This window comes from Protopterus annectens, chromosome 5.part0, assembly GCF_019279795.1.
Source record: "Protopterus annectens isolate FY-2018-M chromosome 5.part0, PAN1.0, whole genome shotgun sequence".
NCBI lineage: Eukaryota > Metazoa > Chordata > Ceratodontiformes > Protopteridae > Protopterus > Protopterus annectens.
Genome location: NC_056735.1, coordinates 244,628,436 through 244,642,154, shown reverse-complemented (window position 1 = coordinate 244,642,154; position 13,719 = coordinate 244,628,436). Strand labels below are relative to the sequence as shown.

Here is a 13,719-nt window from a genome sequence, read left to right as displayed (position 1 = left end):
TAGAGCAGGTCAGACTAGCCTGGTAAACAAATGTCAAATAGATATATTTACATAGAAAAAAAAATGTATATATATATATATATATATATATATATATGCACACACACACACACACACACACACACACACACAGACACACACAGACACACACATATGTATACACATATATATATATATATATATATATATATATATATATATATATATATAAAACATATATATATACATATATATATGTAATATATATATATATATATATATATATATATATATATATATGTTATATATATATATATATATATATAGATATATCTATTTATATATATATATATATATATGTACATATATATATATACATATATATATATATATATATATATATATATATATATATATATATATATATATAAATATATATATGGGTCTACCTGAAAATGCTGAAATCGGAGATCGCTGACAACGAGGACACCGACACCGGAAGATCAACAATGGAGAAGACAGACAGTTGAGAATCCAGATGTTGAGAACACCGACATGTTAAGGAAAGTGTGTGACAGGGATGGACGTTAGGGTCAGGGTGTGGGTAATGTAAGTGTGCAATAGTGACGGACGTTAGGGTAGGGTGTGGGTCAGGTAAGTGTGCGATAGTGACGGAGTTTAGGTTTAGGGGTGGGTTAAGTGAGTTAGGGTACGGGTAAGGTAAGTGTGCGATAGTGACGGACTTGAGGGTTAGGGGCAGATTAACTGAGTTAGGGTTAGGGTGCGGGTAAGGGAAGTGTGCAATAGTGATGGACCTTAGGGTTAGTGTTTGGGTTAAGGTTAGTGCATAGATAGTTGTGTATGCAATGTTTATTGTAGGTTTGTAAGGTTTTTGCTGTGCTTGTGCTGTGTTTGTGTTTTTCGGGAAAGGTATTTGTTTTGTTGATTGTCGGGATTTTGGTTTGTCGGGCATGTGATGTTTTTTTTCCGTTTTTTTCGTGTTGGTTATTTTGTTGTTGGTGTTTTTACATGTCGGTGTTATCAGGTAGACCCATATATATATATATATATATATATATATATATATATATATATATATATATATATATATATATGTGTATATATAGATATATAATATAAATATATATATATATATATATATATATATATATATATATATATATATAGATATGTATATATATATAGATAGATAGATATGTATATATATATATATATCTGTATATATATATATATATATATATATATATATATATATATATATATATATTTATATGTGGCCCAGCAATCAAGGAGCTTCAATCCTCACTATTAACACCAGGGAGGTTGTCTCATAGAAGAGGAAAGGATAACTAACACACACACAGTATAGTACAATTTCCCTTAAGTGCACACAGAGATCGCAGCCAGTCTGGAGCTGGTTGCTCCCTTGCTCACCAGGTCCCCAATAAGACTCCCCACTGGCACAGCTATAGGGTCCAGGTTTCAGCCTAACTGGGCAAGCTAAAACCACCAGTACCCTCTCTGTCCAGCCACTGCTTCATGTCCCTGCCATGTAGCTGACACAACACACACTTTGAGATAAGTATTTATACAACTTCACAGACACTCCTGGGAAAGGCTGACACTGATTCTCCAACTGTGCCCCTTTACCCAGACTATAAGGTAGTAGTTACTGCGACCACCCTGTTAATAATATCAGCTACTAAAAGGCCCTTAAAAGGGTGTCCAATTATTTCTGTGCAATATTAATATCCAATGGTAGTATGACTAACAGTCAAGGCTTACTTTAGAGTGGCCTATTATAATAACCTCTATAAATATGCAATGTATTCTAGAGCTTATCTCTACACAAAGCAGCCACAGGTAGAAGGTTTTAAAAATATTTAATAATAAATAATCAGAACACAAGCAAAACTGCTACACCACAGAGATATCTAAGAGTTCACAGATCACATAGAAACTTAAAATACTACAGTAGGACAGGTCTGATTTCAAAGAAAAATACCTAATTAATCTTTATTAGCTTTAACTATTCCTACAAGAAATCACAGTGCCAGACCTACCAACCGTTCCGAATTACTCGGTTTTTACCGAGTTTTGGGGTCCAAATTAAGGGGTGCCATGATTCCCGAGTGGCACCCCTTCAGTTCCGATTATTTTTGCCATTTTTTAAATTTTCGCGCTGTCGGAGCTGATGTCATCACATGCACAATGATGTCAGCTCCGTCAGGCTACCAACCAGTCGGAATTGAGCTCGAGGAGCTCACATCATCATTTCCGGCTGGTGGCCAGGAAGCTGAAATGGACGGGCAGGAATGGAGATTGCGAGCCGGGCGGGAATAGGAAGCTGAAGGAATGGGGAACAGCAGAGGAGCCAGAAAGCTGAAGCAATGGAGAACCGGGAATTACACACTACTCAGGGCAACAGAGTTTGCGAGGCGAGGCTGGCAGCCAGGAAGCTGAAGGAATGGAGAACAGAGGAAGCATGGAGAACCAGGAACTACACAGGGCAGCAGAGTTTGTGAGCAGGCCAGGGATTAATGGCAGGAGAGTTTGCGAGCAATGACAGAGGTAAGGAGTTTGGTGTGTGATTAATGGCAGGAGAGTTTGTGAGCAACAACAGAGGTAAGGAGTTTGGTGTGTGATTAATGGCAGGAGAGTTTGCGAGCAATGACAGAGGTAAGGTGTGTGTGTGTGTGTGTGTGTGTGTGTGTGTGTGTGTGTGTGTGTGTGTGTGGACTTGGTTGCTGACAAGTGCAGAACTAGTGAAAACAAAAGAAGAAGAAAGAAGGTCCATTGACCTGCAGGGAGTAAGTCTGGAAACCATTCCCTGGTGTATAATTAGATGATCACTTACTATTTATTTTACTTGTTTAATGTTTTGCTATTCAGTGAAATATATCTTTATTTTACTTCAGATATTTTGTTCCTTGTTTTTTGCATTCATTGACATTTCTGAAATCATAGAAAACTGATCTTGGGGAACAGATGACATCAGGAATACCATGTCATGCCTGAGCTGGATTTTTCCTTGCATCTGCTGTGTCCTGATGTCCAGTTTTAAGGATAGGGAAGCAGTCTTTTCTCCTAGGAGTGATACTGACTGTATGTCAAACTGCTTGCAATTACTGTTTAAGAACAGCTTGGCATTTGCAGGGGTCCCATTCCTTGAGCTGTTTGGCACACTTCCAGCCTGCTCATTTTGCAGTTAGTGCCACGCACTTTCCGCCTGCTCATTTTGCAGTTAGTGCCTTCACTAGTGTACATTCCTTGACAGTATCCGGCATGTCCTGTAACCTGCTTCCTTCAGCTGAGGAAGAAACCTTTGCTGTAGTGGAAAGGACTGTCTATAAAAGGCTTTCAGCCATCATGGGAAAATGCTTGGCATGTTTTAGAGAGCTGGAGCTCTTAGTGGAAGTAGGACTCACCAGGCTTAGTGTGGAATCTTTTCTTGAGGCATTATGCACATTAATGGCTTTAAAAATGCTTATTCTGTTATACAATTCTTGAATTTAGAATGCTGTTTTTTAATGTACTGACTCCAAAACAGCTTTACATTACCATCTGTTCTAGTTACGCACAAGCTGTGTTTTATCCTCATTTAGAATTTCAAAGGCTAATTTTTGTTATTGCCGTCTCCCTTTATGAATGTAAATATACATGGGACATGCCGACTGGGTTGGGCCCCAAAGGTAATCTTTATCCACCACTGGCCACATGCATTTTCTTTGGATGTGGTGTGGGTTCAATGCTGTTTCAATGAATGTGAGTTTCAAGGGCAAAGAAGTTTTAATGTCAAGCCTATTTTCATTGTGAGACAGTATTGCTTTGTTTACCAGATGTCTTTTAGTGTTTCTGCATTGTTGTGCTGTAAAATGTAAAAATAAAATTCAAATCATTGTAGAAGTAAAGCAGTATGCATACATTAGTGTTTATGGTAAATGGGGCAAAATAGCCAGGTAAAGGGACATTGGAATGGCTGCAGGGGGACTCTGGTGCCATGTTTTGGATGTCTGTTCTTCAGTTTGCATTTGAAAGTTGGTATCCCACAATCCCATTGGAGTGGGTGGGGTTACATAATTATGTATGCAAATTAGATGTTAATCAGCATACAGATTTGTACCTATTTTTCATGGGCCTTGCCCAGATTTTTGATTTTTCCAGGTTGAGAGGTATGCACAGTGCTAAAAACGTACATGTGAGCATATGCAGAGTGCTGGTAAGTTGGATATCAAGATCAAAATGCTCTTTATCTCTCTCTCTCTCTCAGACACAGTTTATAAAACATCGCTAACAAACATGTCTCTTGGTCCTCCCCAGATTACATCATTTTTGACACTTAGGTTTTTCCAGTATTCATATTGCATCATCTTGACACCTGCTCTGAGTTCCCAGGCTAATAGAAACTCCATTTACATTATTTAGCAAGCTAACACCTGCACAGGAGAACACAACACTAAAAGTCATTTCACATATACACTCTAGCAATTAGTCTTTAGTTAACACAATAGACAGAATGTCTTTAGCCAGCCTGACCAGAACCAACTTTAAAGATAAAGAATGTCATAAAATCATTTCAATTTCAAAAGATAAATTTGAAAGGCTTGACTTAGTTTTTCTTTACAGCAAGGGGGGGCAATGTTGTAACAATCTTGAAGTTCACGTTTTACAGTGTTTTCTTTGCACTCAAGAAACATGCCTGTATTTTACATTTATTATCAAGAAAACATGCCTGTGTTTTACATTTAATTACAAATGCCAGAATTAGATATCAAATTCTATTTTGACTAGGCTGGCAGCCTTTGTCCATCTCTCCCCAATCATCACAATATGGATATATATATATATATATATATATATATATATATATATATATATATATGTACATGTATGTGTATATATGTATATATCTATACATATATATATATATATATATATATATATATATATATATATATATATATATATATATATATATATGTGTATATATATACATGTGTGTGTGTGTGTGTGTGTGTGTATATATATATATATATATATATATATATATATATATATACATATATGTGTGTGTGTGATTCTACATGAATTAGTCGACAGCGCAGAACACCGACAACGGAATCCGGAGCTCCAGAAGATCAACAATGAAGAAGACCGACGCGAATCGCGAATGCCAGAACATCGACAATGCAGAAGACCGACACGACGGATGACAACACCGACGCCGAGGATGCCGACATGGGAAAAGGCTGTGTGAGTATGCGGTAGTGACGGACGTTAGGGTGCGAGTCAGGTAAGTGTGGATATTGACGGTCTGTGGGGATAGGGGTGGGTTAAGTGAGTTAGGGTTAGGGAGCGATAGGGGCGGGTTAAGTTAGTTAGGGTTAGGGAGCGGGTTAGGTAAGTGTGCGGTAGGGATAGACTTTGGGTTAGGGGCGGGTTAAGTGAGTTAGAGTTAGGGAGCGGGTTAGGTACGTGTGCGATAGTGACGGACCTTAGGGTTAGGGTAAGGTTTAGTGTGGGTTTGTAAGGATTTTGGTGTGCTTGTGTTGTGTGTGTGGTTTGTGGAATGGGGATGTGTTTTGTTTTTTATTGTTGTTATTGTTTTGTGTGCAGTGTATGGGGTTTCGTGTTTGTGTACCATCGGTTATTTCGTTGTCAGGTATGTGAGGTTTCGTGTTAATGGACTGTCGATTATGTGGTGTCGGTGATGTCGTTGTCGGTGTTGTGTGGTTTCGACTATGTCAGGTAGAACCGTGTGTGTGTATATATATATATATATATATATATATATATATATATATACATACATATTATACATATATATATATATATATATATATATGTGTGTGTGTGTGTGTGTGTGTGTGTATATATATGTATATATATATATATATATATATATATATATATATATATATATACATATATGTATGCATTTATAAATATATATAAATCTCAAAATATTCCAGATCTCTGGAGCAAACTAACAATACATTTCATTCAGAGTTGAACCATTGCTACCTAGAAGGTCATTCTAGATAACTAGATTGGCAGACACAAATTCTCCCTGTTCTGTCCTATATTGCACTCCTTAACACTGGAGGAAACTTCTGATTATGTTTTATTGGCTAGGTTTACAGAGGTCTGTAGACTAATTTCTAAGTACAAATCTATGGTCCTGTGGACCTAATAGTAGAAAATATTTATATTTTTGTATCTCCAAGATGACATATCTGAATTTCCTGTCTGAGAAGAGCCGGATCTAGCACTGGGTAACCTAGGTCCCCTTGTCTGGGGCTGAGGGCTGCCACAACATGCCCTGTAGTTAGGGATTGTTTGTGTGAATGTGTGTGTGATTGTGTGTGTGTGTGTGTGTGTGTGTGTGCACGCGCGCGCGCGTGTGGGCATATGATAATGCAATATGCAATCCATTCCTGTCTGTGACATGACTGCTGAGTTTAGTCTTGCAGTACCAAAGTAAGTAGCCAAATCAGGGTCACAAGACCATACATAACTGTTTTCCTTCTGTAACATCAAGCTGACATGATTCACATGTCATTTTTGTCTGTGAATGAATGTGAGAGTTGGATGAAAAGAATGCAGGTACTTTTTGGAGTTAAATATTTTGTGGACCCTAAATTTCATTAGTAGGAGATGTAGTAACTCCAGCATGTGTTGCAGTATCCCTAAGAGAGTTATAAGTATTTTAAAAGGTAGCCACGTACTCTCACTTTCCTTCCTAGGTCATATAGAACAAGTTCAGAACAGCCTAAGAAAGTATTATCAAAGGGCATACAGAAAAAGTACTTTGTTACCACTAGACTTGAAAGTGGTCCTTAAGAAAACATAATTGCTTGTTAAGTACAATGCTGCCTGCAAACAGCTAACTGCCTTTTCCTAACCTAGTACTGCATGACATGCAGATATCAAACTGTTGAATCTGTTGGTTTCTTATCATTCATCTTCTCCGTTTACAGCACCTTCTTATTACTAAGTTACAGTACTTCCTGTCACTAAGTTACAGTCCTTCTGTCACTGAGTGTGCCACCTACTCTCTGTCTCTGTCCCTGTCTATATCCCTCTCTCTACAGCCCCTTATTTAAATAGGTCATTCTTAGCCACTCTTTACTCTTGCATCTGTCTGAACTATATTATTGCAGCATGTTTGTGTGTCCGAGCCACTCCTCCCAGAGCTCACACCTAATATTGTTGCATAGATTTTTTAGAGTTTGCTAACCTTTTTTGACCCTTGGCCTTGAGTGTGGAACAGTCTTCATGCTTGTATCCGTGACATGACCAGAATATGTCATATCTTAAAACCTCTTACAGCAGCTATGTTCAGCCACAAATTAAAGTTGTGTTCTTTAGTGCTATAAGCTTTCATCTCCTACATGCCTCTCTATTCCTATGCCCTGCCATTGACAAACTTTCAGTAAGTTACAGTTTATTTGCCTATTCAGTATTTTAATCCTTCTTCCTGAATTGTAGCAGTGATATGGAATTAAGTTGAACAAAGCATGAACTTAAATTGCAAATTATATACCATTTGTATTTGATTGTTCACCTATTTTTCTGTTCATTTGCTTCAATTAACTGTGTTATTTTTGGGAAGTTTGGTCTGTTGCATGCTTTAGCTTGTGATGAAAATAATCAAAGAACATGTCTTATCTAATTAATAGAAGAGTTAACAAAACAAATAAATTCCAACACATAAAACCTAGTAAGCAATGGGCCTAGATAGGTAAGTACTAAAAGCTTCCTCTGTACCATTTCAGAAGACATAGGAAGTGCATGGGTTGAAACCTTTGCACCAGCTGCATGTAGAAAACAGAAAAGGACTTTTACTGTCAAAGGTATGATTGCGAGCCATTGTAAGCTTAGCCAACTATCCCTTGTGAGACTCGACCCCTGCATCTTGTGTTTGTAAGGCAAACACCTTAACCATTAGGCCATCCTCACAAGCTTGCTTTAGCTTGACTTTCACAAGCTTTTCCACCAGCTGCATTGGTATCACAGTTTTGAACACAGAACTGAAGTTGATGTACAGCCTTATGTAGTCGTTCCTGTCTTCTAGGTATTTTAGTGCAAGGTGTAGTGTGACTGATATCATATCAGCAGTCAATCTATTTGCCTGGTATGCAAACTAAAGTGGATCGAAGGACTTGGGCAGATGCGAAGAATGGATGTTTCTTCACAATCCTCTCAAAGCACTTTGTGACATTTGAGGTTAAGGCGGCTGGTCTAAATTCAATGAGGCAGGCAGTTTTGGGCTTCTTTGGAAGTGGGGCAATACTTGTTTCCTTGAAATGCAGGGAACTTTCTCCATAGCAAGGGATGAGTTGAAGACGGCTGTCACTACCAGACATAACTGATCAGCACACCCCTTCAACACCTTGCCAGGTATGTTATTGTTATCTGGTCCAGCAGCCTTCCTAAGATTGACCTTCTTAAGCTGAAGTCTCACCTAGTTGGAGTTCAAGGTGAGCACTATCTACTCTTTGCGAGTGTTTGTTTTAGAAACCAAGTAGTGGAATTTATGGTATAAGGCAAGCTGTATATTACACAGGCTGTGACACAACCTGTGCAATGCAATGATGTAAACCCAGTTTTGAGATAAATATTTTATTTTCCCCCTGTTGTTGGAAATGTCGTCACAGGTAAGATCATGCAGCTTCCGAGATTCTTGGTATGCAGTCTGTCATTATTATTTATTATACAATGATGGATCATTGATGTTATAGGTTATTATTATTTATTTTTGCAAAATTTTCAGTTACCCAAAATGCCATCAACAAAGCTACTGATTTTTGGTAAGGTGAGTAAAATGATGAACCATATAATTTAATCGCCTTTTCTTCTAACATTACAAATAAGTGTATTTTCCTACTTTAACGTCTAAAACAGTAGATGCTTTCGTATCAGGTTAGAAATCTGAAAAAAAAAACATGTTTAGAATTCAAAATGCACAGAAAATAAAGAAAAGAAGAAGAAAAGAAAAAGAGAAAAAAATGAACTAAAAATAAATAAAGAGGATCTGCTTTTGTTGTCGCCCTCAGGCATTGAAGTGGTTAATCCGTTTTCTCACTTGTCTCGCTCCACCTCCGTCTTGAATAAATTATCCAAGCCGTGGTAGAAAGGAGGAGGAGATCGGGTTTCATTGTGGAGCTCGTAACCTGCCTCCCTACTACAGCAAACAGAGGCACATTCATTCTGGCCTCCCAACTGAGGAATAGCTGTTGTAGGGCGCGCGCTGTACGCTGCTCGCGCAGCAGAGGGACTGCAAGTGAATTAGGCAGGCTGCAGGCGCAAGGGTTTTGCTCTCAGAAAACACCACCCAAATGGAAATAAAAAGGATCACCAGTTAACTATGGATACCCTTCTGGAAATACTAAACATGCTGCTTCTGCTCCTTCTTTCTTTGTCTGCATCTTCCATCTCCTCCTTTCTTGGTTAGGATGTCACCTTTATTATCGGAGCCCTTTTTTTGTGGTTTGTAACATTGGTATTTCTGTGGACTACCGTTGCTTTTAGTAACTTGCTTTGTGCAACTGAGAGGACGGTTGTTGCATGAGAGGGGACATTCGAAACAAACCAGGATCAAGGTAACTGCACCATCAAGTGAATGTTAACTCGTTTCAGTATAATCCCGTGCTATTATCAACCATTTCCTAATCATTTTTTTCTATAGTTTGCTACCTTGTCCCGCATTCATGGGTTGGGGGGGCTGTCCTTCCCCCAGTCCTTCGGAAATGTAACCATATTGAAATAAAATGTTTCAACTTCACCTTCCATTGTGTTGAGGGGGCACTAGCAGATTTGATGTCTGATGTGGATGTCTCGCTCTTACTGATGCTATATTGCTTGATTTTTTCCATATTTTAAGAGATCTAAAATGTGATACTACAGCTCACCTTGACAGTTGTGTTAAGCTCCGTTTGCTTTTGTCATCTTTTTTTACCGTTATTTGCATTCGCCTTATTCCTTACTTTTAATACGTGTGGCCTCTGCTTTATTCATATGTTTTGTTAGGGTGTGCTATTCCGCTGGGTGTATGAATGCTCCTAAAATGCATTGTATGTGCAGTAATTATTATTATTATTACTGTTGTGGTTCCAGCTGCAGTTGTCTAGTTTCAATGTGTTGAAAAGGAAGGATGTGTGTGTGTTCGAGGTGCATTGACAATGTAGTACAGTCATCTAAGGTGAGAGTTCACTAAAACTGTGCCAGTTGTATGGCTGGTGCAGGGACCAGAGCAAAGGCAACAGCTAGCAAGACATTGCAGTATTACCTAGCTGCTTCTGCACACTTATACGACATTTTAACTTATAGAACGACCAGATTCTTCAATTGCGGTAAAAACAAAACTCTTCTAAATGGCGTGCCTACTACATAAACCTATGCTGGCATTTCTAATTGTTCATTTACAGCAGGCGGTTTTTCGCCAACTGAGAGGTAGACGTATTAGATATGAATGGGTATGATGCTAGACACCTCACTGATAACAGGGTTGCAGAAAGAATAGAGGGGGCTACGTGATACACTGGCAATACCAATTGTCTGTAGTACATTATTTTGTTCGAACTTATTTAATAAATGCAGTTTTCAGTAAGGTATCACTCCCACATAAATTCACAATTCTGTGGACAGGAGGAGGTCAAGCAGCTCCATCAGGCTCCCTCTCTCTGTCTCTCAGACACACACACACACACACACACACACACACACACACACTCACACTCTCTCTCTCTCTCTCTCACACACACAGGGTACACAGACAAGGAAATGATTGCACACTAATGGATACGTATTTCAATTTGCAACACATTTAGAACGTGTGTGTGTGTACATATCTCTCTCTCTCTTTCTCTCTCTCTATATATAAATAATTAATGTAGGGTCTTCTGAAGTGTTTTCCTTTAAAAGTGTAGATAGGAGAAATAGGATGCAAGTTTTTATAAACTGGTGATGTTAACCCAGCTAGATTGAATTTTAGTCATATAAGTCATCTGCAAATGTAGAGCTGTGTTTCAAATGGTCTTTCTTATAATGGACACCAGCTGCTGGTAGCTTTCTTGCCGGATTAAGGTGTTTTTAAGGGAGTTGCTACTGACAGCCAGCCAGGCAGCTTCTTTTTCACCAAGAAGATGGGGTTAGTAAGTACCCTGCAAAAGTGAAACCGTATATCAAAGCTCAATTATTTCATGTCTGCATTGAGTATGAAAAAAGGTAAATGCTAAGTTATTCTGGGACCAGAAAGACCTTAAAATAAGTTTCCATGCTGATTCAGAGATACATAGCTTTCTTTTATTCCAATTACATTATGTAGCAAGTAATGCACTTTATTAAGAGATTGCAGTCAAGTATGACATTCAACATATTTCACAGCAACTGGATTTTGACACAGCTTGATTAAAACCTGAATGCTGATTAAACTGTGTAAGGTGCATTGTTTCCAAGCAGAAAGAGCACTTTGTATATGTAATGGGATTTAGAATTAGAAAGTTTTTGATGTGAAAAAAAATCAGAAAATAGATCAAACATTGCAAACATAAAATAACTTTAAAAAACTACTTCCAAATACTGTCTAATAAAATAATCATTATTAAAAGCCATGGCAGAAGTATGTTGAACTGTGATTCAGTTTTATGCATTAAGGCAGTGAATTTCCAGACTTGCTTTGTACAACTATAATTCTCATCTGTATCATATTACAAGAGTCCTGCTTTATTTTGTTACGCAAAGCCCTCTCTGCACAATTGCTGTTCCACACAAGACACACCTCTGAACTTTTCCACATTAGCAAGGACGTCCATCAGTCAGTACTTAAGAGTCCCTTTGCCCTGTAGCGTATGTGAATACAGCCTCACTAATGCATGACATTAAGGACATCCTTACTTCAACACTTGGAACCCCAATGTACATATGGAGCTTCAGTAATTTTAACATTAGGAGAGGCATCTCTCATTTCACTTCCAACAGTTCCTGTCCTGACATGTAGTACCTCTCAGCTGCATCACATTATGAGATGTCACCTCATTTTACCAGAGTGCTCCCTCTCTCTCTCTCTCTCTCTCTCTCTGTCTCTCTCTCTCTCTCACTCTCTCTCTGTGTGTCTTTCTGCCACTGTCTCTCACACGCATACAAGATGCACAAGTCACGTCATTTATTTCAAATGCATCATGTTAGCCTAAAAACTATATATTTTTTCCAGTGTGCAGCCTAGGTCAATAGCATTCCACCCCTCTGCCTTATACAAGAGACAAGTGTCTTATAGTTTGTCCCATAATGCTGCCCCCCCCACACACACACACACACTGTACCCACACTACTACCTGTCTCCACCTATGTCCAGTATTTCTAATGCTTCCTATTTTAATCCTCACAACCAGTACTTTAACATCAGTGCCCTTTTTAATACCTTGCATTATGAGTATGTTTTATATCGCTTGATGCAGCTCCATGCTAAATGTACAGATATTCTTGTTTATGTAATGTTATGCGGAAAAACCTGTTGTTGTTTCTTGGCCCCTACTTACTGCACATTGTAATTGCAGAACCTGACAAATGGCTTAGCTAGAAGGGACATTTACTTAAACACACTTGTCACAAAGATTAGAATAGAAATGGGTTAAAAATGGAATCTTCAAATATTTAAAATATGTACACCAAAAATACTGTGTGATATCCATCTTAACTATAACCAGCTCACCCACCTGTCAACTTCTTAGTACAAGAAGTCTGGACAAAGCCTAAAATAATTGGGGGACAAAGGCCCAAAAAATGGGGATAGATTAAATATTGCTGTTATAAACTTATAAAAGTTGGTACAATAACAGGATTTGTATTAGCATGCATTTTCTGATGGATGTGGAGTCTGAAACTCAAATGTATGTTGTTATTCTCTGACTTCAATCCTCATTGATTTGCCAGGAAACCACAACTTTTATAAGGAACAGACCAACCATATGAGACACAAATCTGGGCATTCTGCAAAAATCTGGACAATTGAGAGGTATGCCAGATCATCAATGTCTGTTTAATGTCTGTTGTAAATTACAGCATCTTTGAAATGCAGCAATTCCCCTCCAATATACATAGGCATGCAGACAAGACCCAGACAGACAGAAAATGCGCATCCGCGCTCGTGCACACACACACACACACACACACACACACACACACACACACACACACACACACACACACACACACACACACACCAGTGTTTGATATACATTACAAAAATGTTATTGGTTGGAGTATAAATATAAATCCAAATGCCTGGTGTAGGTGAAAAAACAAAGCCCTTCGATTTTACAGGAATCAGAGGTGAGCCATTGACCTGTATACCACTGCTGCGGTAGGAACTCCAAATACTGGAAATACTGTATTATTAACTAGGCTGTGTATGTGCCATCTTTAAATATAAGGTTCTCCTTCACATTAACTAAAGACATATTAAGTATTTTAAGTTGTGGTTCTTTGAATGGATTCTAGGACCAGCTTAGTTTGAATATTTGTATTTCATTTTATTTTTCAGAACGTGTTGCTTAGAGCAATGAACAGACTGGACATATTTTCCACTATACCTCTTAATATACTTTGTTTTGTTTGGGTTTAACCCTACAAATGCCTTTTAAATATTAATCTTAACAGTTCTGTTTTAGATGGGATGACCGTCACAAAGCAATTTTATTGTCCCAGTGAGTAGCTACC

The 13,719-nt window shown here is 38.2% G+C and overlaps 1 protein-coding gene across 1 annotated transcript in view; it reads left to right on the top strand.

Annotated features, from left to right (window-relative positions):
• Positions 1–9,230: 9,230 nt before the first annotated feature.
• The window catches only part of DCHS1 (dachsous cadherin-related 1), a 935,819-nt gene continuing 931,330 nt past the window's right edge, over positions 9,231–13,719 (top strand). The window contains exon 1 of the mRNA XM_044072218.1: positions 9,231–9,605. The gene's annotated coding sequence lies outside the window, so the exon portion shown is untranslated. The remainder of the gene's footprint in view (positions 9,606–13,719) is intronic.